General features: G+C 48.6%; 1 long non-coding RNA gene across 1 annotated transcript; it reads right to left on the bottom strand.

The window, feature by feature from the left end:
• Positions 1 to 384: 384 nt before the first annotated feature.
• LOC145504422 (uncharacterized) lies at positions 385 to 24,893 on the bottom strand. Its single transcript, XR_014052196.1, has 4 exons — positions 24,846 to 24,893; positions 9,843 to 9,984; positions 6,934 to 7,064; positions 385 to 5,524 (listed from the first exon to the last, which is right to left on the bottom strand). It is a non-coding gene; the product is annotated as an uncharacterized LOC145504422 (long non-coding RNA).

Here is a 24,893-nt window from a genome sequence, read left to right as displayed (position 1 = left end):
CTACAAAAAATATACTGTAAACATACCTAATGGTGAGAAATTAGAAACTTTCCCACTCAGATTAGGAATAAGGCAAAGATGTCTCCTTTCTCCACTCCTTCTCAATGTCACAATCAAAGAAGTCAAAAAGTTATGTCTATGTACACACTACTGTAAATGGATAACCAACAAGGACCTTCTGTACAGCACATGGAACTCTGCTCACTGCTATGTGGCAGCCTGGATGGGAGGGAGGTTTAACGTCGTTTGTTAACCAGCTATATTCCAATATAAAATGAAGAGTGTATATGCATGTAGAGGAAAAAGAACTATAAAAAAATACTTACATCCACAAAATGAAAAACAAAGAAACTTCGTACCCACACAAAAACTTGCACATAGATGTTTATAGATGTTTATAGTAGCTTTATTAAAAATTTCCAAAACTTGGAGACAGCTAAGATAGTCTTCAGTAGGTGAGTGGATAAACTGTGGTACATTCAGACAATGGGATATTACGCAGCACTAACAAGAAATGAGTTATTAAGCCAATGAAAGACATGAAGGAAACTTAAATGCTTATTACCTAGTAAAAGAAGTTAAAAAGCTTACATACTGTATGATTCCAAATACAGGACATTCTGGGAAAGGTGAAATTATGGCGCCAGTGAAAAAAGATCAGTGGTTGCCAAGGATTAGAGAGGAGAGAGGGATAAATAAGAGTACTGATGATTTTAGGACAATGAAACTATTCTGTATGATACTCTAATAGTGGATACATGTCCTTATACAGTTGTCAAAACCCACAGAATATACAGCAGGAAAAGTGAACCTTAATGTCTTTGACTGTGTGGATCACAATAAACTGTGGAAAATTCTGAACTGAACTGAATGTAAACTATAGACTTTGGGTGATGATGATGTATCAATGTAGGTTCATTAATTACAACAAATGTATCTCTCTGGTTCTGGATGTTGATAGTGGGAGAGACTGGAGGTGGGGAGGGGAGAAGGAAGGCGGTATATGGGAACTCTGTACTTTCTGTTCCATTTTGCTGTAAACCTAAAACTTCTGTAAAAATGATGTGTATTTTTTTAACTAAAATGGAAAAATGTACCACACAAATACTAACAGATAGTTGAATGGCTATATATATATACATCAGACAAGATATACTTTAGAAAAAAGAATACTACCAGGGATAGGAGAGTATCTCATAATGTAAAGGCACCAATTCAAGGGACTTCCCTGGTGGCCCAGTGGTTAGAACATCACACTTCCATTGCAGGGGATGTGGGTTCAATCCCTGGTTGGAGAACTAAGATCCCACATGCCACACAGTGTAGCCAAAAAAAAAAAAGACAAATTCATGAAGATATATCCATCTTAAATGGGTATGAATGCACCTAATAACAGAGTCTCAAAATGCAATATTCCTAAAAAAAAAAAAAAAAAGGACTAGGTTGGAGGACATACACTACCTGTTTTAAGGACTTACTATGATTTAAAAGGTGTGGTATTAGTATAGCAATAAACAATAGATCAATAGAACTGAGTAGAAAATTCAGAAATAGATCTGCACATATGTTATCAGTTGCTTTTTGACAAAGATGTAAGATACGTAAGTGAGGAAAAGATGGTTTCTTCATCAAATGGTCCTGGAACAATTGTATATTGAAGGGAAAAAGGAACCTGAGCCCTTACCTTACACCATACATAAAAATTAACCCCAAGTAGGTCAAAAACCTAAACATGAGAGCTAATGATAAAAACTTCTAGACGCAAAAAGAAGATAAATTCTTGGGTTGAGTAAAGATTTGTTAGAGCACAAAAGTACAAACCATGCAAGAAAAAAATTGATAAATGGGATTTCATCAAAAGTAATCATTGAAATACATGAAAAGATAAGTAAATAAGGAAATGCAAGTTAAAACCATAGTGAAATACCATAACAAAACCCACTTGAAGGATAAAAGATTGATCATACCAGCAACATGGATGGATTTTAAAAACACACTAAGTGAAAAACACAAAAGACGATAAGTTATATAATTCCATTTACGAAATTCTGGAAAAGACAAAACTTCAGTGAGAGAAAGCAGATTGATGGTTGCCAGTTTCCTGGGCTGTAAGTAGGGCACAATCTCTATTAGAACCTACCTCATAGGGTTGTTGCAAGGATTAAGTAAGAATTAAATGAGATAATCTCTCTAGGGAACTTAGCACAGACCTTGCACAAGGAAAGAATTCAGTGATGGTTGTGAAGTGAAAGTCACTCAGTCGTGTCTGACTCTTTGCGACCCCATGGACTGTAACCTGCCAGGCTTCTCTGTCCGTGGACTTCTCCAGGCAAGAACACTGGAGTGGGTGGCCATTCCCTTCTCCAGCTATTCCCTTTTCCAGGGAATCTTCTCAACTCAGGGATTGAACCCAGGTCTCCCACATTGCAGGTGGATTCTTTACCATCTGAGCCACCAGGGAAGCCCTAGTGATTGTTAGTTACGTATATTTTTCAAAGCACTGATATTTTTGTGGCAGAGCCTGCTAGGATTCACCCATATCATGTTGTCAACTTCTTCCTGGACACACTGATAGACCCTATTTCTAGCCTCTTTGCATTTGGGTAGGACCACACAACTAGTTCTCACCCATATGTAGATGAAATGTGTATGATGAGATGTAGATGAAAGTGATATGAGTTACTTGTGAGCATGGCAGTTAGGAGTGGGTTGCCTTCCCCATGATCTCCCTGTTTGCTGGAGGATAGAGAGGATCCAGTGGAGGACTCAGACCCTAGAACACAATGGAACTACAACATGGAAGAAGCCTAGGTCCCTGAAGGACTGCATGAAATAGCTCCCTCCTTCCTGCACTGGGCTATGAAATAAGCAACAAATGAACTTAACCTGTATCAAGCCATGGAGAGGTGTGTGTGTACTCAGTCGCTTAGTCACGTCTGACTCTTTGTGACCCCGTGGACTGTAGCCCACCCGGCTCCTCCATCCATCTTGCTGAGATTATCCCAGCAAGAACCCTGAAGTGGATTGCCATTTCCTCCTCCAGGGAATCTTCCCAACTCAAGGATCGAACCCAGGTCTCCTGCATTGCCAGGAGGGTTCTTTACCACTAAGCCACCTGGGAAGCCCCATGGAGAGCTGGGTGAGTTCTTATTGCTGGTGTTATTGCTATAGCATTAGTTTGCCTGACTAATCAAATATATGCATACCCATCCTCACCCTTTCTACCCTGAACATCACTCCCCCAAAGCCCTCAGCTTTCTTTCCTTCAGTTTCCATCCCTTGCTCTATGCTCAACCTCCATCTTTATTTTTTCTTATAGTCCTTAGTCCAAAGTCATTGAAAGACCAAATCCCACCAACAATTCAAGGTTCTACGTAGTACATCTGTATCTATAGGCAGTGAGGCACAATAGAATGAACATAACTTGGCATTTCTAAGACTTAGATCCAAATCTCTCTATAAATTACCAGCATTGTGACCTTGGGTGTGTGACTCTTTCTCTCTGAGACTCAGTGTCCCCATCTGTAAGGTGGGGATACCAGCGTCTTCTTCAAATGATTGTTGTGAAGGTTAAACTAGGTAACAGATGGTAGAGCCTATATACAGCCTGATCCACATGAGTCCTGCAAGTGAACCCAAAACTATTTGCCTCATCCCCAAGGGCTACCAAGGCTGGCCAGGCTCCCCAGAGCCAGCCTACAGTGCAGAGGTCTGTGAATAAGTGGGGAGAGATACTCCTGGCCCCAGTGCAGGATAGCATCTGTTCAACCCCCTTCCTGAACCCAAGGAAACAGGACTATAGACCTCTTACTGCTAATATTGCAGTGACCTCCTTTAAATCACACACTGACAATAACACCAGCAACACCCATCATGCACTAATGCTAGTTACAATCTATGGGACTTATTGTGGTGTATGTTCCTCAGAAGCAAAATAAGATGCTAGAAGCACATTTCATTTTCACAGCAAGCCTAGGAGGTACTTACTCTACCAATGAAGAAAGCAAGGTTCAGAGAGATTTTAAGTAACCTGCTGAAAGTCACATAGCCATTAGGTAGCAAAGCTAGAAATTGACCTGTTCATATGTTCAATCTTCCATTGATTTATTCAACAAATCACTTCTGCTCTCTGCTCTGTGCCAGGCCCTAGGCTGGGCCTGAAGACACAAAGATGCAAGGAGACCAAGTCCTCAAGGAGCTCATGGAAAGAAACCCCTGACTCATTAGCTACAGTCCCAAGCAGAATGGAGCCTGTGCAATGCTGGTCCCGCTCTGGTCCCCTCCTCCTATTCTGCTACCCCCCCAGCAACAGCCCAGAGACATTTCCTGAGGCCACTATTTTCCTTGGCTCCGTGGTGGGAGACAATGTGCCCAACAAGGTGGAAAACAAGACGGGGGAGGGGAAGCAGACCTTGCAGCAACCTGTCCCTGTCACTGGTGGGAGCATGGAACAGACAGGGCTGCCCTGGTACGCACCCTCCAGCCCCTCCAGGCCATTGTTCCCATGTTGTGACAGGGGGTTCAGCTGGGGCCTGTAGACCGGGGGCTTCCTCCCCAGCCCGCCAGCCTGCCGTGCTTGGACAGCTGGAGGAAACAGGCGCTGGGGAGCCAGCTCTCCACTCCAATAACAACAGGCTGCCTGCCCACTGGCGGCCTTGCTGGGGGCCCGGCCTGGAGCCAGAGAGGCCACCCCACTCCACCCCGCCACTGGCAAAACATGTTTTCTTGTTTTCTAAGGGGGAGCAGGAGGCTCGTACCCATCCTGAGTCAACACGGGAGCTGATAAGCACAGACAGGCCTGGCTGCCAGGGTGCCAGCTGGGGCGGTGCAGAGAGGAGTAGGGCCAGGGTCAGGCCTACCTGGGAGACCGTTCTGGCCAAAAGGCCAGGTTCAGAGTCAGAAGCAGAACAGCAAGGCCCTGGCCACTCCAGGGATAAAGCTCCCAACCTCAAATCTGCCTGTACTGAAAAGAAAAGACCTCAGGGGCTGCCAGGCTACAAGCACCATCACTGACCTCAGACACATAGCGCACTGACCTTTGTGGGTACAAGTGCCCATCCATCACTGCCTGCTTCTCGGCCAGCCTCTATGCCAGGCTTATTACCAGCATCACCATTTTCAGTCCTCAGAGAACATGAAAAGTAAGGACTGCTGCCCATCACCTTTCTCAGATGAGGAGACTGAGGTTCAGGGAGGCAAAGTGATACACCCAAGGCCACATGGTGACTGATGCACATTTAGGATCTGAATCTACACTTGCCAGACCAGAAAGTTCATGTCCTTCTGATCACATTCTAGACAGTCCCACAGCCCTTTGTAGTCACAGGGGTCTTTACCTCACAAAACACTTGCAAGTCTACTGTATTACTTTCTTAGGGCTGCAGTGGGAGCAATTATCAACTATCAACCTGCCATTTTTATCAGGAAGCTATTAGTGTCTTAGTTTCCATTTTTCCCAAAGCAGATCCTGTGGTAAGGGTTTGAATGCAAAGTCGTTTATTCTGGAGTTGATCCCAGGAAGCTCCTACAAGGAAGGGAAGAAGGAAATGAACACAGGGTCACTCAAGAAGCTAGGACTGCTGTGGGAAGTTGGGGCTCAGTCCTGTTGGAGACTCTGGGACACACACAGGATAGAATAGTGCCCAGAGATGCAAGGAATCTGCAGTATTTACCCACCACTTCCACCCACCTCTGGCTAAGAGCTAAGGTGCTACTCCTGACCCGTTAGCTCTCCAAGCCTTCAGATTGCCCGTGAGGGTGCTGAGATGGTCCTGCAATCAGAGAAAGTCCTCAGGCAGAGAAACACAAGCTGACATAACAGTATGTATGGGAATAGTCAGGGTCCAGAGGACATGAGTGGGGTGGGCACTGACAGCCACTGTGAGTTAGTAAAACAGGGAGCATCACTCTCACTTTGTAGACATAACCCCTTGTCCCCTTAGGCTAAACCATCCCCATACTCTATGCATACTAGAGTTATGGTCCCATAGGCCCCTCGTCAGCTTTAAGTAAGGAGTCTGATCTCTCATCAAGGGTCACAGCCCCTGCATCCAACTGGAAGGGTTTGTAACCCATCAAGGGATTTCAAGTCCCACCATCCTCAGCAATTCTGACCCCACCCAGATAGAGCCCAGGTCCTTTGATTCCTCCCACTGCCACCTCTGCCTTCCACCTCCACCCATAACTTCCCCCTCCAAAAGGTTGGGATAGTATTTCTTCCCTTTTGGGGGAGATGATCTTAATATTACTGTCCAGGAGCCACATAATCAGTCCCCCAATACCCCTCACCATTTCTCCCATGATGCCCAGGCTCTTGTTCAAAGAAGACCCATGGTGGGCTGCTCGCTCAAGGCCAGAGTGCCCAGGGCAGACACACAAATGAGGCTGCAGGCAGCATTCTGCTGCACAGATGAGGGAAAGCTCTGAAAGTCACAGGGTTTGTCCACCTTGAGAAATGGGATATTGCCTGCCATATCATTAAACAAAGGATGTCACAGCCATCAGCGACTGCAGCCCTCCAACAGGAGCTGGTGAGCCCTGAGGAACCTCAGGAAGAAGAAGAATCCCTGACTTCTAATAGCCATCAGACTGCAGCCACTCCCCATGGTAAACCCTGAGGAAACTCAAGATATGAAAATACAGGATACTGGTCCCAGAACGCTGAGGTGCCTATCAAAGAAATGATTTCCGTGAGCCCAGACTCTTGCACCTTCCCTTACATAGAAAAGCACTAGATTCCTTAAGATATCTGGTTTTAATTAACAATATCTTTTGATGATCAGACTATCTGCCCTTTGTTACCAAACTCCTATATATCCTGACTTCCCCCTTTGCCTCCTCAGAATACTTCTCTCAGAAATATTTGAGGTGATGTTCCTGGGTTTGAAGTCGCAAAAATTTCTGACAAATAAAACATAACTCCCAGGGACTTACCTGGTGGTCCAGTGGTTAGAAATCTGCCTTGCGATGCTGGGGACGTGGGTTCCAGTCCTGGTTGGGGAACTAGGATCCCGTGCGCCGAGGGGCAATGAAGCCTGTATGTCATAATGAAGACTCAGGGCAGCCTAAATAAATAAAATAAACAAAATTTAAAACATAACTCTCAACTTTTAGGATGTGCATATATTTTTAAGCCAACAAACTTTAACTCAGAATACTCCCTTCTGATTCCAAGTCTTTGGAAAAGACAGGGTGAGCATCCAGTCACTTGAGGTTTGTAACAGATGCTAGAAAGCAGTGCTCTGTCTGCTTTGGTCCCACCATTGGCCCCTACATAGGGGTACACCCAGGTGGAGGGGGTCTTCCCTGGTGGCTCATCTGGTAAAGAATCTGCCTGCAATGTGGGAGACCTGGGTTCAGTCCCTGGGTTGGGAAGGTCCCCCGGAGAAGGGAAAGGCTACCCACTCCAGTATTCTGGCCTGGAGAATTCCATGGACTGTACAGTCCATGGGGTCACAAAGAATCGGACACAACTGAGCAACTTTACTTTCCAAGGTGGGGGGGAGTGGTCCACCCCACATGTGGGCAATAAAGGGGGGCATTGTCTGTAGCAAATTTTAAAATAATAAAACTGGCTAGAACTCAGCCTGCTTTTCGTTTTTGCCACACGGTGGCAATTCTAGAGAATGTTATTGATGAAACAGCACCCCCTCCACCAAGAGGGACTGCTCCTACCAACTCCCCCTAAGGCACTCCGCTCCCACTCTGCGTCTGTGACAGACATTACGAACCAGACAGGTCTCTCCTTTCCACTGGAGTGAGGTGCCACCTCAAAACCCCTCCACCACATGTTACCCTGTGCAATCCCATTCTGAGCTGGCATCAATTTGATCCCTGGCACTAAGCTCACCCGCCCAGACCCTGTCCAAGAAGTATTGTCCGACTAGGGGTCTAGCCTGAACCACAATCTCTCACACTTGACCCAGCTCTCACCCCCTCTCTGATTTCGCAGTCCTCACTCAGCTTCTCTTCTTGTCCTCTGCTCTATATTTGTTCTTCCCTTGTCCAACTGCACACCTGCTTCCTCCCCCAGGGCACCCAGGGTCCTGGCCTGAGAATTCATCCCAAAAATGCTTGGCCTCCAGCTGGTCCACCTCTGGGCAGTGATCTCCTGATGCTCACACTGCACAGACCCACAGGGAGCACTGGAAGGTGACACCTCACCTGTGCATTGCGCCATCCACATGCCCTCTGAAAAATCCCCTTAAGGGAGGTCTGGATTTGATGGTTGGTCACTATCTGAAGTTATATGATAGCTGTGCTTAGGTTTAGAGTCTGTCTCCCTCCACTGGAAAATAAATTTCAGAAGGACAGAAACCCGGTCCATCTTACTCTGCGCTGCATCTGCTAGCAGCAGTGCCTGGGACACGGGAGGCATTCAGAAGCTAGCAGCTGAGAGAATCACATGAGTTTTCCTCAGCCCACACTTTAGACCCCCTGGGGTAGCCTCTGCCCCTCTCATCCACCCCACAGCCCCGCTGTGCCCTCCGGCCTCCTCCCTGTGCTCTTGCCACCCCTCTCGTTCCCGGAGATCTGCGTCTGTCCCCAGCATCTGCTCAACCTCTCAGTAGCCCACTCAGGAGGGATCAAAACTCAGGAGGTAGGAGAGCAGAGTGTCTGAGCGCTAGGACCCTGGAATCAGACAGTCTGATTCTTAACCTCTCCAAAGCCTAGTGTCATTTCATCAACAAAATAACAAAAGTAGTAACACCCATCTCAAAAGTTGTTACAGGGATTGAATGGGGAGCTAAATTGTCAGATGTGTAGTGAGCCCTCAGTAGCATTTACCATTATTATTACCAAGTTAATAATATGTTTTTTGTTTATTTTTTGGTTTGGGGGTTTCTTTTTACTTTTTCACTTGTTATTTTTTATTGGAGTACAGTTGCTTTACAATGTGTGTGTGTGTATATATATATGTAACATCTTTTCTTTATATATATATATATATATATATATATGTACAATGGAATATTGGCCATAAAAATAATGAAATAATGCCATCTGCAGCAACAAGGATAGACCTAGAGATTCTCATATTAAGTTGAAGTAAGTCAGACAAGTACCACATGATATCACTTATATGTGGAATCTAAAATATGACACAAATGAACTTATCTACAAAGGAGAAACAGACTCACAAACATAGAGAACAGACTTGTGGTTCCCAAGGGATGGGGGGGCGGGGGATGGATTAGGAGTTTGGGATTAGTAGATGTAAACTATTATATAGAGAATGGAAAAACAACAAGGTCCTTCTGTATAGCACAGGAAACTATATTTAATATCCTGTGATAAAGCAAAATGGAAAACAATATGAGAAAGGATGCATCTATGTGTATAACTGAATCACTTCAGTTCATCAGAAATTAACACAACATTGTAAATCAACTACACTTCAATAAATTTTTTTAAATGAGGCCCAGAGACCCTCACTCCCACCCCAGGAATCCAAGGAGGCTCAGAGGCGGGGGCTCCAGCTGAGGTGACACCGCGGACAGAAGGCCAGTGCAGAGGCTGCTGCAGGTGGCTGCCCCCGCAGGCTCAGCCTCCCTGAACAAACCCCGCAGCTGCCCCCGACCTCTGGGTCATTCTCTCTGGACTCAAAGTCCTGGGCCTGATTATACATCCCCACCCGAGCTGTCAGAAAGGGCAAGGGAGGACTACCTCACAAAGAGAAACCTCCGTAGTGAGAGATGGGGCTCGATTTCCTTCCAAGACCCGTGTGTGATTCCCTCAAAACCAAGTGAGGGATGCCAGGCAGCCAGGACTACATGACAGAAATCAACCCTAGACCTTTGCCTCGAGGAGCTAATAGTGTGGGAGGAGAGGTGAGACGGCACCTTGGAGCGCATCGATTCCCACGTTTCCCGGCTGTTGTCAGTGGAGCTCTCTGAGGATGTGAGTATGAGGAAGGCAAGAGGCGCCGGCTCACCTGGTTCCCTCGTTTCAGGCCTCTCAGAGCCTTTGACGTGCCAGCGTGTGCTGTGAATGTTCCGGAGGGGAAGAGAACATCAGCTTTCCCCTTGTTTGACCACGCAACCCTTTCCTTGGAGAGTATCCCACAGGACGGGTATTTTGTTCCTGTACCACATTAAGGGAAACTCCGATCTAACTCAACCTTCAGACAGGGAAACTGAGGGACTTTCCTGGCCTTCCTGGGTCCCCAGCCTGCTGACTGTCCACCCAGGACTCAGGGAAGGGACCTGTTCCCAGGAAAGGAGGCCAAGATGGAGGCAGGGACCTGGGCCAAGAAAACTGCTCAGGCCCTCCCCCCGGCCTGGTGCCCGCCGACATGAGCTCACCTCCAGGTGCAGATGAACAATGCACAGTCTCCAGGCCTTCAGGGCCCACTTCCACCTTCAGGAAACTCCTTCCAGGGAAGGAGGGCCAGTCATGGCAGCCCAAGGCCATTCAGAGCCAGGTCCCAGCCGCCTCAGCACCAGAGGGAAGCAGGCAGGACACCCAGCCATTAGCAGGAGCCCAGGACCTGGCTGAGGAGCAGGTGTGCAGGAGTCCAGGCCCCCTAACCTCCTCCCCCACCGCTGCATGGCTGTGTGACCTTGGGAAGGTTAGTTAAGTCTCTGAGCCTCAGTTTCTTCAGCTGAAAGAAAACAATCTGCTGAATTATAAATGACTCTGTAGGACCTCCCTGGACGTCCAGTGGTTAGGACACTACACTTCCATTGCAGGGAGTGTGGGTTTGATCCCTGGTCTGGGAACTAAGATCCCACATGCTATGACGCACAGCCAAAAAAAAAAAAGATTCAGTAAAGTGTGAAGTATTCTTCAGATATGAAGTACTGTTGAAACAAACGTGCTTCTTTTCCTTAATGAGAGACCCTGAAAAAGACTTTGCAGGTAGGTCATGGCAACTCTGGGTGGGGGGGCTTCCCCAGAAGGAAGTGTCTCCTATTTGGTTATGTTAGGCATGGCCATGGCCTACCTAGAAACAGAGACAGGACAGCATTGACATGAGCTATTCATTCCAGAAATATTTCCTGAATCCCACTAGAGTGCCAGGAATTGTGCTCAGAATTACACACACACACACTTCACACTGGCTCACATCTTCCATCTCTGCCCTGACAGTCCATGCTGCCTAGAATAAACTTCCCCTCTTAACCTGGGAAATTTCTATTTATGCTTCCAACCTAGGATGAGGGGTCACCTCCCCAGGGACTTCTTCCTGGCCTCTCCTCTCTCCAACCTAAGTTGATGCCTCCTCTTGCTTTCTGTGTACAGACTCTCATCACTGATCCTGCCATCCTAGTGATCTGACCGGTCTGTACACTTGTCTCCTCCAGTGGACTGTGAGTGACTTGAGGGCTATGAGTCTAGTCCAGCACGTACAGGTTGAGCGAATGAATGTAACCCAACTTTCAGCTCCTTCTGGGATTTTCCCTCATGACAATCCTTGAGGCAAGAGTCCACATGCCTTCCCATTTACCCTAAAGAAAATACATTCTGCATAGCATCTGACAGCTGGACATTTTGTAAAGAAGACAGACCACACACACACCCCACAGCAAGATCCTCCAAATACCCATCAGACATGCTTATTTCCAATCTCCTTCCTATGACACCAGTAGTCCTTGATGGCATCCAGAATGATGCCCCCTCCCAAGAAGAGGTGGCAAGAATACACAGAAGAACTGTACAAAAAAGATCTTCACGACCCAGATAATCACGATGGTGTGATCACTCACCTAGAGCCAGACATCCTGGAATGTGAAGTCAAGTGGGCCTTAGAAAGCATCACTATGAACAAAGCTAGTGGAGGTGATGGAATTCCAGTTGAGCTATTTGAAATTCTGAAAGATGATGCTGTGAAAGTGCTGCACTCAATATGCCAGCAAATTTGGAAAACTCAGCAGTGGCCACAGGACTGGAAAAGGTCAGTTTTCGTTCCAATCCCAAAGAACGGCAATGTCAAAGAATGCTCAAACTACCGCACAATTGCACTCATCTCCCATGCTAGCAAAGTAATGCTCAAAATTCTCCAAGCCAGGCTTCAGCAATACGTGAACCGTGAACTTCCAGATGTTCAAGCTGGTTTTAGAAAAGGCAGAGGAACCAGAGATCAAATTGCCAACATCCACTGAATCATCAAAAAAGCAAGAGAGTTCCAGAAAAACATCTATTTCTGCTTTATTGACTATGCCAAAGCCTTTGACTGTGTGGATCACAATAAACTGTGGAAAATTCTGAAAGAGATGGGAATACCAGACCATCTGACTTGTCTCTTGAGAAACCTGTATGCAGGTCAGGAAGTAACAGTTAGAACTGGACATGGAACAACAGACTGGTTCCAAATAGGAAAAGGAGTACGTCAAGGCTGTATATTGTCACCCTGCTTATTTAACTTATATGCAGAGTACATCATGAGAAACGCTGGGCTGGAAGACGCACAAGCTGGAATCAAGATTGCCGGGAGAAAGACCAATAACCTCAGATATGCAGATGACACCACCCTGATGGCAGAAAGTGAAGAAGAACTAAAGAGCCTCTTGATGAAAGTGAAAGAGGAGAGTGAAAAAGTTGGCTTAAAGCTCAACGTTCAGAAAACTAAGATCATGGCATCTGGTCCCATCACTTCATGGGAAATAGATGGGGAAACAGTGGAAACAGTGTCAGACTTTATTTTTTTGGGCTCCAAAATCACTGCTGATGGTGATTGCAGCCATGAAATTAAAAGATGCTTACTCCTTGGAAGGAAGGTTATGGCCAACCTAGATAGCATATTTAAAAGCAGAGTGTGAAACAGAGCACCATTCCATGTTCGATGCATGTGACAAGGGCTCGGGGCCGGGGCAGTGGGATGATCCAGAGGGATGGGAGGGGGAGGGAGGTGGGTGGGGGGTTCGGGAAGGGGAACACATGTAAACCCATGGCTGATTCTTGTCAATGTATGGCAAAAACTATTACAATATTGTAAAGTAATTAGCCCCCAAGTAAAATAAATAAATTTATAAAAAAAAAAAATAAATAAATAAAAGCAGAGGCATTACTTTGCCAACAAAGGTCCATCTAGTCAAGGCTATGGTTTTTCCAGTAGTCATGTATGGATGTGAGAGTTGGATGGTGAAGAAAGCTGAGCACCGCAGAATTGATGCTTTTGAACTGTGGTGTTGGAGAAGACTCTTGAGAATCCCTTGGACTGCAAGGAGATCCAATCAATCCATCCTAAAAGAGATCAATCCTGGGTGTTCATTGGAAGGTCTGATGTTGAAGCTGAAACTCCAATACTTTGGCCACCTGATGCGAAGAGTTGACTCATTGGAAAAGACCCTAATGCTGGGTAGGATTGGGGGCAGGAGGAGAAGGGGACGACAGAGGATGAGATGGTTGGATGGCATCACTGACTCAATGGACATGGGTTTGAGTAGACTCCGGGAGTTGGTGATGGACAGAGAGGCCTGGCGTGCTGCAATTCATGGGGTCACAAAGAGTCGGACACGACTGAGCGACTGAACTGAACATGGCAAAGGGGAATTAACTTGCAGATGGAATTCAGGTTACTAGTCAGCTGACATTAAGGTGGGGGATTATCCTGAATTATCAAAGGGGTCATAAAAAGCAGACAAAGACAGCACAGGTGAGAGGTTAAAGTGATGTAATATGAGAAGGATTCGGGCTGGCTTTAAAGACGGGAAAAGGAGAAAGGGAGACACGTACCAAGGAGTGGAGGTGGCGCCTAGAAGCTGGAAAAGGCAAGGAAACAGATTCTCCCCTGGAAACTCCAAAGAAGAATGCAGCCTGAGGACACCTTGGTTTTAGCTCAGTGAGACCAGTTTCAGACTTCTGTCTCCCAGGACCATTACAGTACACTCGTTTTAGGCCACCAAGTTCATGGTCATTTGGGTCAGCAGCAACAGGGCACTAATGCATCCTCTTGCCCTTGCCCCTTACCATGCCCAGACTCTCCTGTCTCCAGCAATTCCCCTCTGGCCCCAAACTTGCACAGCTCACCCAGCTGAACAAAAGCCCTGCAGTTTGCCCAAATCCACCCTTCTTAAAAGGCTGTGTAGCAACCATCTTTTGTTGGTTATCCCAAGGCATATCCCTCAACAAGCAGGCTCACATCCTCACAACTAATCAAAACACTCCTTCCAAATAGATACAATATTCTGAGATATTCTCCTTGAAGGAAGTGCTGATAAACTGATTTTCTCCATTTTACAAGAGAAAATAATAATTAGCTAACATCTGGGAGCACTTGCTACAAGCCAGGCACTATTTTTAGTGCTACATGTGTTAACACATTTCATCCTCTCAACAACTCACTGGGGCAGGTGCTGGTCTCAGCCCCATCTTACAGTTCAGGGAACTGAGACACAAAGAGTTTAGTAACTTGCCCAAGGTCACACAGCTGAGATTTTAATTCAGATGGTATGACTCCAGTCTGGGCTCTTAACCACTGCACATCCTGGCCCTCAGTAGGAGAGCAAATGAATAAATGAGGCAGGTGTGCAAAATGCACATGGATATGCGTGCGGACAGATGTCTGTGTGTGCAGATGCTGAGAAATCAGGTCATGAAGACAGAGGTCCTGTGCTCGTGTTTCTCACAGTCCAGCAGGAGGTGGAGACCAACTCCTCAGCTCAGTGCTCTGAGGGCATCTGCTCAGAGCTCTGGGAGCAAAGTGGAGGGTCCTGATTAGATAGGAGTCAAGGAAGGCTTTCTGGAAGGGGTAGAACTGAGCCAAAATTTGAAGGGTGCATAGGCAATAGTTCGAGCATTCTTTGGCATGGCCTTTCTTTGGAATGAAAACTTCCAAAGGCTTCAGCAATTTGTGAACCATGAACTTCCAGATGTTCAAGCTGGTTTTAGAAAAGGCAGAGGAACCAGAGATCAAATTGCCAACATCCGCTGGATCATCGAAAAAGCAAGAGAGTTCCAGAAAAACATCTATTTCTGCTTTATTGACTATGCCAAAGCCTTTGACTGTGTGGATCACAATAAACTGTGGAAAATTCTGAAAGAGATGGGAATACCAGACCATCTGACCTGTCTCTTGAGAAACCTGTATGCAGGTCAGGAAGTAACAGTTAGAACTGGACATGGAACAACAGACTGGTTCCAAATAGGAAAAGGAGTACGTCAAGGCTGTATATTGTCACCCTGCTTATTTAACTTATATGCAGAGTGCATCATGAGAAACGCTGGGCTGGAAGAAACACAAGCTGGAATCAAGATTGCTGGGAGAAATATCAATAACCTCAGATATGCAGATGACACCACCCTTATGGCAGAAAGCGAAGAAGAACTAAAAAGCCTCTTGATGAAAGTGAAAGAGGAGAGTGAAAAAGTTGGCTTAAAGCTCAACGTTCAGAAAACTAAGATCATGGCATCCAGTCCCATCACTTCATGGTAAATAGATGGGGAAACACTGGAAACAGTAGCTGACTTTATTTTGGGGGACTCCAAAATCCCTGCAGATGGTGATTGCAGCCATGAAATAAAAAGACGCTTACTCCTTGGAAGGAAAGTTATGACCAACCTAGATAGCATATTTAAAAGCAGAGACATTACTTTGTCAACAAAGGTCCATCTAGTCAAGGCTATGGTTTTTCCAGTGGTCATGTATGGATGTGAGAGTTGAACGGTGAAGAAAGCTGAGCGCTGAAGAATTGATGCTTTTGAACTGGGGTGCTGGAGAAGACTCTTGAGAGTCCCTTGGACTGCAAGGAGATCCAACCAGCCATCCTAAAGGAGATCAGTCCTGGGTGTTCATTGGAGGGACTGATGTTAAAGCTGAAACTCCAATACTTTGACCACCTCATGCGAAGAGTTGACTCATTGGAAAAGACCCTGATGCTGGGAAGGACTGGGGGCAGGAGGAGAAGGGGACGACAGAGGATGAGATGGTTGGATGGCATCACCGACTCGATGGACACGGGTTTGGGCAAACTCCGGGAGTTGGTGATGGACAGGGAGGCCTGGCGTGCTGCGATTCATGGGATCGCAAAGAGTCAGACACGACTGAGTGACTGAACTGAACTGAACTGAACTGTAGGCAATAGTGGAAGATGTCAAAGGGCATTGGGTCAAAAAGACCCTGAGGCCTGAAAGAGAAATACAGAGACAAGATAGAGCCATTGAGAGACAAACAGCGACTGCAGAGTAGAGAGGCAGAGAAAGAGGCAGAAAACAGCTGACTTTGTCATGCCTGGCTGTTCCCGGCCCAACCTCCCTCCAGCTCTGGGACAGAAAATAGCCTGGCTGACCCACAGTGTACAAAGCATTTCCTGCTCAGCCCTGGGGACCCCTGAGCCGCACTTTCTCAGGGGTGGGGCTGGTGGGGGTGGGGCAGTGAGGGCAGAGGAGGAGGGGATGTTGTCTCCTGGAGGAGAGTGGCTGAAGAGGGGAAGGAAGCATGTCCATGTATGTGCTGGGGGTGTGTGCGGGAGGGGACCCCGGGTGTGGGTGATGTGCCTCTGTATGTGCACACGGCTGATCCCGGGGTTCATGGGTCTCTTTGTGATAAATGAAGGCTGGGTGGACACACCGCAGGTCATGGCAGCCACCCCCCTGTCTTAGGTCTGGGGACAAAGGGCACCTCTGGAACCTTCTTGAGGACACAAGTCATCTCCTCTGGGAAGCCACCAGCGTCAGCATTCCTGGAGCAGCTTCCAGGGGACTCTATCCTGCCTGCTCCCCAAGGATGCCACCTCTGCTGCTCCCTTCTCTGCGCAATGACCTGGTCCTAACTTCTGCTGGGGACTGAGTGATCCAGCCAGAACCTTCCCCGAGGACCCTTCCCAGGGAACAGGAAGAGGGCTGGAGGGCAGTCAGGTCTGGCCTCCAGAGCCCAGAACATCTAATGGGGGAAGACACCCTCCCCTTAGGGAGATCCCTAACATCCCCCAGGGCCTTCTCCGTGCCTCCTGCCCAGCCACCCCCCCGACCCACCTCCCTGAGTCCCTGTCCCCCATTTCCCAAGGTTGTTTTTGAGAGTATCTTTAAACCAGCTCTCTCCACCTTATTTTCATGCAGTTTGTTATTTTACCCGCTCCCCCTGTTAGGTTGATTTATTTATTTTTGGCTGTGCTGGGTCTTCACTGCTGCGAGCGGCTTTATCTTGTTGCGGGGAGCAGGGGCTACTCTTCCTTTCAGCACGCAGCCTTGTCCCTTGGTGGTTTCTCTCGTTGCAGAGCCCAGGCTCTAGAGCTCGGGCTCAGTAGTTGTGGCACACAGGCCCAGTTGCTCTGCAGCATGTGGAGTCTTCCCGGACCAGGGATTGAACCCTTGTCCCCTGCATTAGCAGGTGGATTCCTATCCACTGCGCCACCAGGGAAGTCTCCCTTGTTAGATGATCTCTCTGACACATGCGAAGTCTTTGAATCTAGTGCACACATTTTTCCTGTTTGATGGACCTGCTTTCTGAAACATCCTAGCAGAGACTGAGTGGCCAGCTGCTGGACCGCCGCAAAGGGGATTCCTGACCGGGCTTTCATTTTCGGCTGGGTAGACCCACACACTCATCCAGGTGAAACAAGGGCTTTCAGGACACTCAAAATTATGTTCCCTCGCTCTCCTCCTAAGTCTGAAGTCTCAGCCCACATCACCTCAAACTCTGACACACCTAACAACCAGTCAAGACCTTTGATTCCACCACACTGGGGCCCAGGAAGCTCACCCCAAAAGACCGCAGAAGAGCTTCAAGCCTGGAGGCACCCTGGCTTCTTCGACCGGGCGGCCAGACCTTCCTGTCCCTCCGTGGGCCCACTGCTCTGGCTCTCTAGCAGCTGCACAAATGAGAGTTGCTATCATCCACTGCCTCCCAAAAGGAGACCAGTGAACTGCTGGATTAAATAACAGGAAGTAATTTGCGAAGCACCTATCATGTATCTCTTTTAACTGACACAACTGGTAAAGAATCTGCCTGCCAATGCAGCCGACGACAGAGACACAGGTTTGATCCCTGGGTCAGGAAGATGCCCTGGAGTAAGCAATGGCAACCCACTCCAGTATTCTTGCCTGGAAAATTCCATGGACAGAGGAGCCTAGTGAACTGCAGTCCATGGGGGCGCAAAGAGTCAGATGTGACTGAGCATGCACACGATATGATGAACCCTCCTACAAGGGAATGGTTATTCTGTTGAAGAAGGGGCTTCCAGGTGAGGCTAAGTCAGGATTCCTAGTTGGGTTGTCTCTGCCACATGGGCAGTGCCCCCTCTCCCCAGCATCCCTTCACAAGGGGCAGGTCAGACATGGGGGCATATATGGGAGGCAGGTTCCTGGATGAAGGGGCCAGAGCAGGATGACCTCCCCCCGGCCCAGCTCCTGGGACTGGGTCAGGATCTCAGGGAGAGAGGAAGAGCAACTGGCTGCGGGGCTTTCTTTCCCAAGGGATCATGTGAGAGAAAGCTCACAGGCCACACTGCTCTGGGACCCAGCAACAATGTGCGTGATCTGGATTTGGGAAGACGAACCTTCTCCTCACTTCATGGAAATCCCTATGGATCCAGTTCTGTGAGGACGGACAGAAGCCTGGTGCAATCTGGTAGTCAGTCGGTTTGCAAGTGTGAAGGCCTGAGACAGCATTAGGCGGAGAATAAGGGCTCTCCCATAGCCTTCCTGTGGCCGGCAGGCCAGGACCAGTCATGAAACAACCGACTATGAACATATGCGGGATCTACTAGGACCCTGAGTAGGTAGAAGTCTGGGTCCTATAGATGGGGAACTATGAGGCAGAAAAAGTGAGACATTAAGGCCAGTGTCATTTCATTTGCAGCCACAGGTTGGTGAGGCCAGGGAAGGTCACATCTCATGCATGATAGAGATGGGGGTCAGGCTCAGAGAGGGCAAGTTTCTGATTCTACAGCCACACTCCATCCGGGACACCAGCAGACCTGGCTCACCTCTCACACCCACTTCAATGCCAAGGTCCCATTAATCCTCTTCGTCAGCCCCACCCCAGTTCCATTTCTTTTTTGTCTTTTCAAACTATGTGTTTATTTGGCACCACCAGATCTCAGTTGCAGCATATGAGACCTTCGATCTTCATTTCAGCATGTGGGATCTTTAGTTGCAGCATGCAGATCTACCTTCTTGACCAGGGGTTGAACTTGGGCCCTCTGCATTTGGAGCGCTGAGTCTTAGTCACTGGGCCACCAGGGAAGTCCCCCAGTTCCATTTCTAAAGCCAGTGCATTTCTACTAGGAAACCACTGCAGCAGAGAAGGCTGAGCCCACGTGGCAAACCCCTGCCCTGCCCAAGAAGCATCAGCACACCTGTTTCCCCTTAATATCAGCCTCCTCTGAAGACCAGGGCCCCGTCCGCAGGCCCTGCAGAAGCGACCATGTCTCACCAAACACTCCTCTTTCCCCAGGTGCCACCTACTAGTCAAGCACCAGTGTGTCTCTTCTCTGGGATTTCTGGATTTGGAAACAAAGGATTAAAGTTGTCGCTGTAACATGTCAGACTTGGGAGCTCTCAGCCACTCTGTTTTCCTCCACGTGGAAGAAACCAGTGTGTAACGAGAGGCTGGAGCGTGCATAGAGTGAGACACGGGTGCGAAGGGGAGAGTGAGTGTGCTAGAGACCCTCAGGTCTGCCCCTGAAGCAGCTCTGAGAATCATGAAGGTTTTCTTTGCCTGAAAAGGGTAAGTTGGATTTTGGTCACTCACACAAGGCCCTGCCCAGCCCCCGTGTGCCCTTTCCCCTCCATTGCAGGATGGGCAGGACAACAAGGAGCAGCGCCAGGGAAAAGAAAAGCTGGAAGGAGGAGCGCCAGTGGGGCCGTCCCTTGGGACTTCTCCCAACAATGGCGCAGGCAGCACACTGTTCTGGGTTGAGACACGTCCCCAGATACCTCCAGCCCCATGCCGGCAGTGAGTCAGGCAGAGGCAGAAACGGATGGTAGGGGCAGTTGCCAGTATCTTTGGAAACCTTCTGATGGCTGGGGACCACATTCCTGACCTAACTTTGCATGAGCAGGGAAACAAAGAGGAGAGGTCAGATGGGAGATAAGAGAATAACTTGTTCTATGCTGGGGAAGAAGGGGCTGACCCTGGGCTTGGGTGAAGGGGCTGGGAGGTGTCTGACCAATAGAAGCAAACTAGATGCTTGTTGTTGTTTAGTTGCTAGGTCATGTCCGACTCTTTTGCCACCCCATGGAATGCATCCTGCCAGGCTCCTCTGTCCATGGAATTTTCCAGGCAAGAATACTGGAGTGGGTTACCATTATCCTTCTCCAGGGGATCGTCCTGACCCAGAGATCAAACTTGCATCCCTTGAGTCTCTGGCACTGGCAGGTAGATTCTTTACCACTGAGCCACCAGGAGAGCCCTACTCAGAGCGGCTTGAGTCAGCCCTTTCTCTTTTCTTTCCTGCAGGGTCCCCAACTGGGAAACAAGCAATGGGAACAGAATATACTCTGAGTTAGAGAACCCTGATATCTCCCAAGTCTGAGGACAACTTGGCCTCCTGTGCGATCCCAGGCCCACTCCTAACCTTAGCACCTGCCAAGCTCCTCTGAACTCTGACTGCTATGAGAGTAGTACCTGCCCAAGGTGGGCAAGCACAGGGGCCCATACCACTGGTCTCCGCTGCAGGCAAGCTGGACCTCACTGTTGGCGCAAGCTGCTGGGAAAGGACAGGAAGTTGGGACATGGGCAGAGAGGGTGAGCTCCTCCACAGGCAAGATCCAGCCCAACACTAATGATTTCAGCCAGTCTGATGTTCAAGGCAGACAGATTTCAGAACTGGAGTTTCAGGAGATGAGCATATTCAGAGCCGGATCCCAGTCCTACAGCTCAGGAGTACGGAAACCAGCCCAGCCTGTCTGGGGGAAAGGAGAGGGACACTAAGGAGGCTAGTTGGGGTGTCAGGAAGCAACGTGAACATGAAAGTCACTCAGTCATGTCCAACTCTTTGCGACACCATGGACTATACAGTCCATGGAATTCTCCAGGCCAGAATACTGGAGTGGGTAGCTTTTCCTTTCTCCAGGGGATCTTCCCAACCCAGGGATCGAACCCAGGTCTCCCATATTGCAGGTGGATTCTTTACCAGCTGAGCCACAAGGAAAGCCCAAAGCAGGTCAGGAAGCAAAGCAGGTCTTAAAACGACATCAACTGGAAAGGTGCAGCTGGGGTGAGATGACTAAGATCCAGAGGCCCCAAAGCTGATACCAGAAGCCAGCAAGGCCACGTGAACTGTTCTAGTGTCTACATCAAGGACAGGAGACAAAGGGGGAAGAGAGTCTAGAGCAGCAGCCTTTGGGGTAAAGAGTCTCATGGCGGTAGTTGCTCCCCCAGGTCAAGGCAGTCAGGATTCGTACATGCATGGGGGCCATGGAACACTGTCAGCCTGGAGATGACCCAACTCTCAGAAGGGCTCTCTGTTCAAGGTACGGCTGGAGTGACAGAGAAAAGAGGGGGAAGAAGAGAAAGGAAAGCATATCTACCTTATTTCTTCCTCACAGAAACTCTGCAAAGTCAATGCAATTATCTCCACTTTACAAATGAAGAGACGGAGACTCGAACAAGTCTAATAACTTGCCTAGGGTCACACAGTTAGTTAGGGCCAGAGGCAAGGTTGGAACCCAAGTGTCTGACTCCAATGTCCACGGTTTTCCACCTCACCATCTGACTGAGGAACAAGTGCCCTTTCCTGGCACTGACGGGTCAGGGTTGGGAGGGCAAAGCCATGGGCAGCTAGATGGTGCTCTAACGAGCCTCTTCCTGAGCGAGGTCTGTCCTGTTACAACCTCATTACTTGGCCTGAAGTGCACTTCTAGAACTTGGACACACCCAGACCCACACATAAGGCCAAAGGCACATGGCCAAAGAAAAATTATCTGCTTCTGCGCCTTCCATTAATGCAGATAATTAACAGCTGATTTGATATTCTTGGCATAAAGGAAGACAGAGCGCCGCTTTGTTTGGGCTGATATTAAAATACCTCTTCACGCCCTCTGCACGGTGATTCGCTCACTCACTTGAGAACCAGACAGCAGGGTCAGAAGTGAGCTGGAAGGGAAGGAGATGAGGGTGGAGAGGGGACTAACATTGCCCAGACATCTACGGCTTGCCAGGTGCCAAGCAAGAACTTGAACAAGTTACGCAAGTAATATGACTATTCGTGCTTTACAGGAGTTTAAGACTGAAGCTCAGAGAGGTGAAGCAACTTGTCCAAAGTCACACCTTCGAGGGGGGCAGGGTAGGACTTCAAAACTCAGATCTGCCTGATTCCAAGGCCATGTTTTCCCACACTGGCTCTCGGTAGAGATCTAGAAAACCCACCTGGTAACAAAGTGCCTGATCTCCTTGCCAGCTCTCTTGGGCACCACACCTGAAGCCAGGTTCCTGCCACAGTCATCCTTTCTCCCAGAAGTTCAAGTTCCCAGGAGCAGGAGCAGACCCCAGCCCCCAAGCCCATTGTGCAACCGATGACAATGAGGGGCAGGCAGGAGTCCCCTCCTCACCCATCACTTTCCTCCCCACCCCGTGGGGTGCTGCCAGTTCAGCACAATAGAGCATTCTGTGTCCAGGAGCCTCTGCTGGCGGGCCCCCTGGCTTCTGCAGCCCCTCCAGACAATGGCAGGGCCCAACAGGCCTGATAACCGGTGACAAATGTATGTGAATGACCAGCTCACAGGAAGTGGCCTTCAATAGTCCGATAGCTTCCTGTATCCTGACATTGTGAAGGCCCACTTCCTGTGCTGTCTCCGAAAATATAGCAAAGCTGAGCTGGGGGCAGGGGTAGAGTCCACCCCCCAGGCCCAGGCACTATTCAGCCCTCTCCCCACCCCCACCCCCCATGCCACCAGTCTCACCTGACTCCTGGCCAAACCCCGCCCCAGCCCAGGCACAACAGAGGACCTATTCTTAAAGAGTCTGCAGCCTCCCTCAGTCACCACCGCTGCCCCCCGCCAACCCCACCCGCCTGCGCCAGTTCCAGGATCCCAGGTCTTCTGCTGGGAAAGGCTTTCCCATGGCTACTGGCATACCTCGGGTACACTGTAAACACATTTCCCCTGTCCGCAGGTCACCCCACTCTGAACGATAACCTTCAATAGGCTTATGAATGCTTATTAAGTCTACCCTTCCACCTTATCTCCCCAGAGGAGACAATCACAATTCCTTCAGCTTCCTCCTTGTCTAAAAAAAAAAAAAGCAAAGCACAGCAAGAGCCGGGGAGGCGGGGACACCTCTGCCCTCGCTGAGCTCCAGTGGGACTCAGGAAAAGGCTTTCCCAGGCTTTGCCTCCCCAAGCACTGTGCCCCCTAGAAGGAGCTGGCCAAAGAGATCAAGAGGCCAACGAGCAGGGCAAGCGACCGGACTGTCGCGCAGCGCTCTCCCCCTCAACCACCTGGTGACAGAGGTAGTAAATCCTCATATTAAAGACAAGCACTGAAATAAGCCAGAAGGAGGAAGACAAATACTATATGTTATCACCTATATGTGTGCGTGTGTTAGTAGCTCAGTCGTGTCCGACTCTTTGCAACCCCATGGACCATAGCCCACCAGGCTCCTCTGTCCGTAGGATCTCCCAGGCAGGAACAGTGGAGTAGGTTGCCATTTCTTTCCCCAATTATCACCTATATATGGAATCTAAAAAATAAAACTGGTGAAAAACAACAAAACAGACAGACACTCCCAAACTAGTGGTTACCAGTGGGGAGAGGGAAGCTGGGAGAGGCAAGATAGGGGTAGGGGATTAAGAGGTACCAACTACTATGTATAAAATAAATAAGCTACAAAGATATGTTGTACAGCACAGAGAACATAGCTAGTATTTTATCAGTTCAGTTCAGTCGTGTCCGACTCTTTGAGACCCCATGGACTGCAGCACACCAGGCTTCCCTGTCCATTGCCAACTCTCAGAGCTTATTCAAACTCATGTCCATCCAGTCAGTGATGCCATCCAGCCATCTCATCCTCTGTCACCCCCTTCTCCTCCTGCCCTCAATCTTTCCCAGCATCAGGGTCTTTTCCAATGAGTCAGCTCTTCGCATCAGGTGGCCAAAGTATTAGAGCTTCAGCTTCAGCATCAGTCCTTCCAATGAATATTCAGGGCTGATTTCCTTTAGGATTGACTGGTTAGATCTCCTTGCAGTAATATTTTATAATAACTATAAGTGGATATAATCTTTAAAAAGTTTGAATCACTGTTGTACACCTGCAACATAATATTGTACATCAACTACACTCAATAAAAACAATTTAAAAAAAATAATAAAGACACGCACACGGAGAAGCTAAGTCACTGGCCCAGGGTCACTCAGCTAATGAGAAGCAGAGCCAGACCTCCCCAGCCTTGCTTGGCACCGGGAGATAGGTTTAGATAGAGGAAAGGGGAGGATAGCTTTCACCCCCTCTCCTCTCATACCTGCTCTAGGACACCCACCCACCTTCCAGATGCTGAAATTCCCCCAACCCTGGAGAGGGGCAGGGGCTGCACCTCCGCCCCCAGCAGCCTGCCACTGTGAGCATTGTTCTAGTTTCAATACCAGGGCACTGAATCAGCCTAGGGCCATTGTGGTCGCTGGTGGGAGGAGGGGCTGGTGTGGGAAGCAAGGAGAGGTCAAGAAGTGACAACCTATTCATCGTCCTCAGCCACGGGAGACCTGAGAGCCAGCAGCTCAGCCAGCAGGAGCCCCAGGTTCCGTGAGTCCAGGAATCGGGCAGAACAAAGAGGTCTCTGGAGATGGAAGGAAGGAGGGGAGGAAGCCCTCGCCAACTTTCCCACCCTCCACCCTCCAACCTCACAGGGTGAAGGGAGCAACAGCCAGCTTTCCTAGGGGTACAGATGAACCCAAAGCCACCAGCCCAGGGCATACCTCCCACCGCCTTCTCCACCTGTGACTTAGCCTCTGAGTCTCGGTGTCCTCACCTCGAAGGGATTAAATGAGTTATCATGAAGCACCCAGCCCCACGCTCA

This window comes from Giraffa tippelskirchi, chromosome 5 (assembly GCF_054371585.1).
Source record: "Giraffa tippelskirchi isolate mGirTip1 chromosome 5, T2T-mGirTip1v1.2.pri, whole genome shotgun sequence".
Taxonomy (NCBI): Eukaryota; Metazoa; Chordata; class Mammalia; order Artiodactyla; family Giraffidae; genus Giraffa; species Giraffa tippelskirchi.
This window is presented reverse-complemented; position numbering and strand designations above follow the sequence as displayed.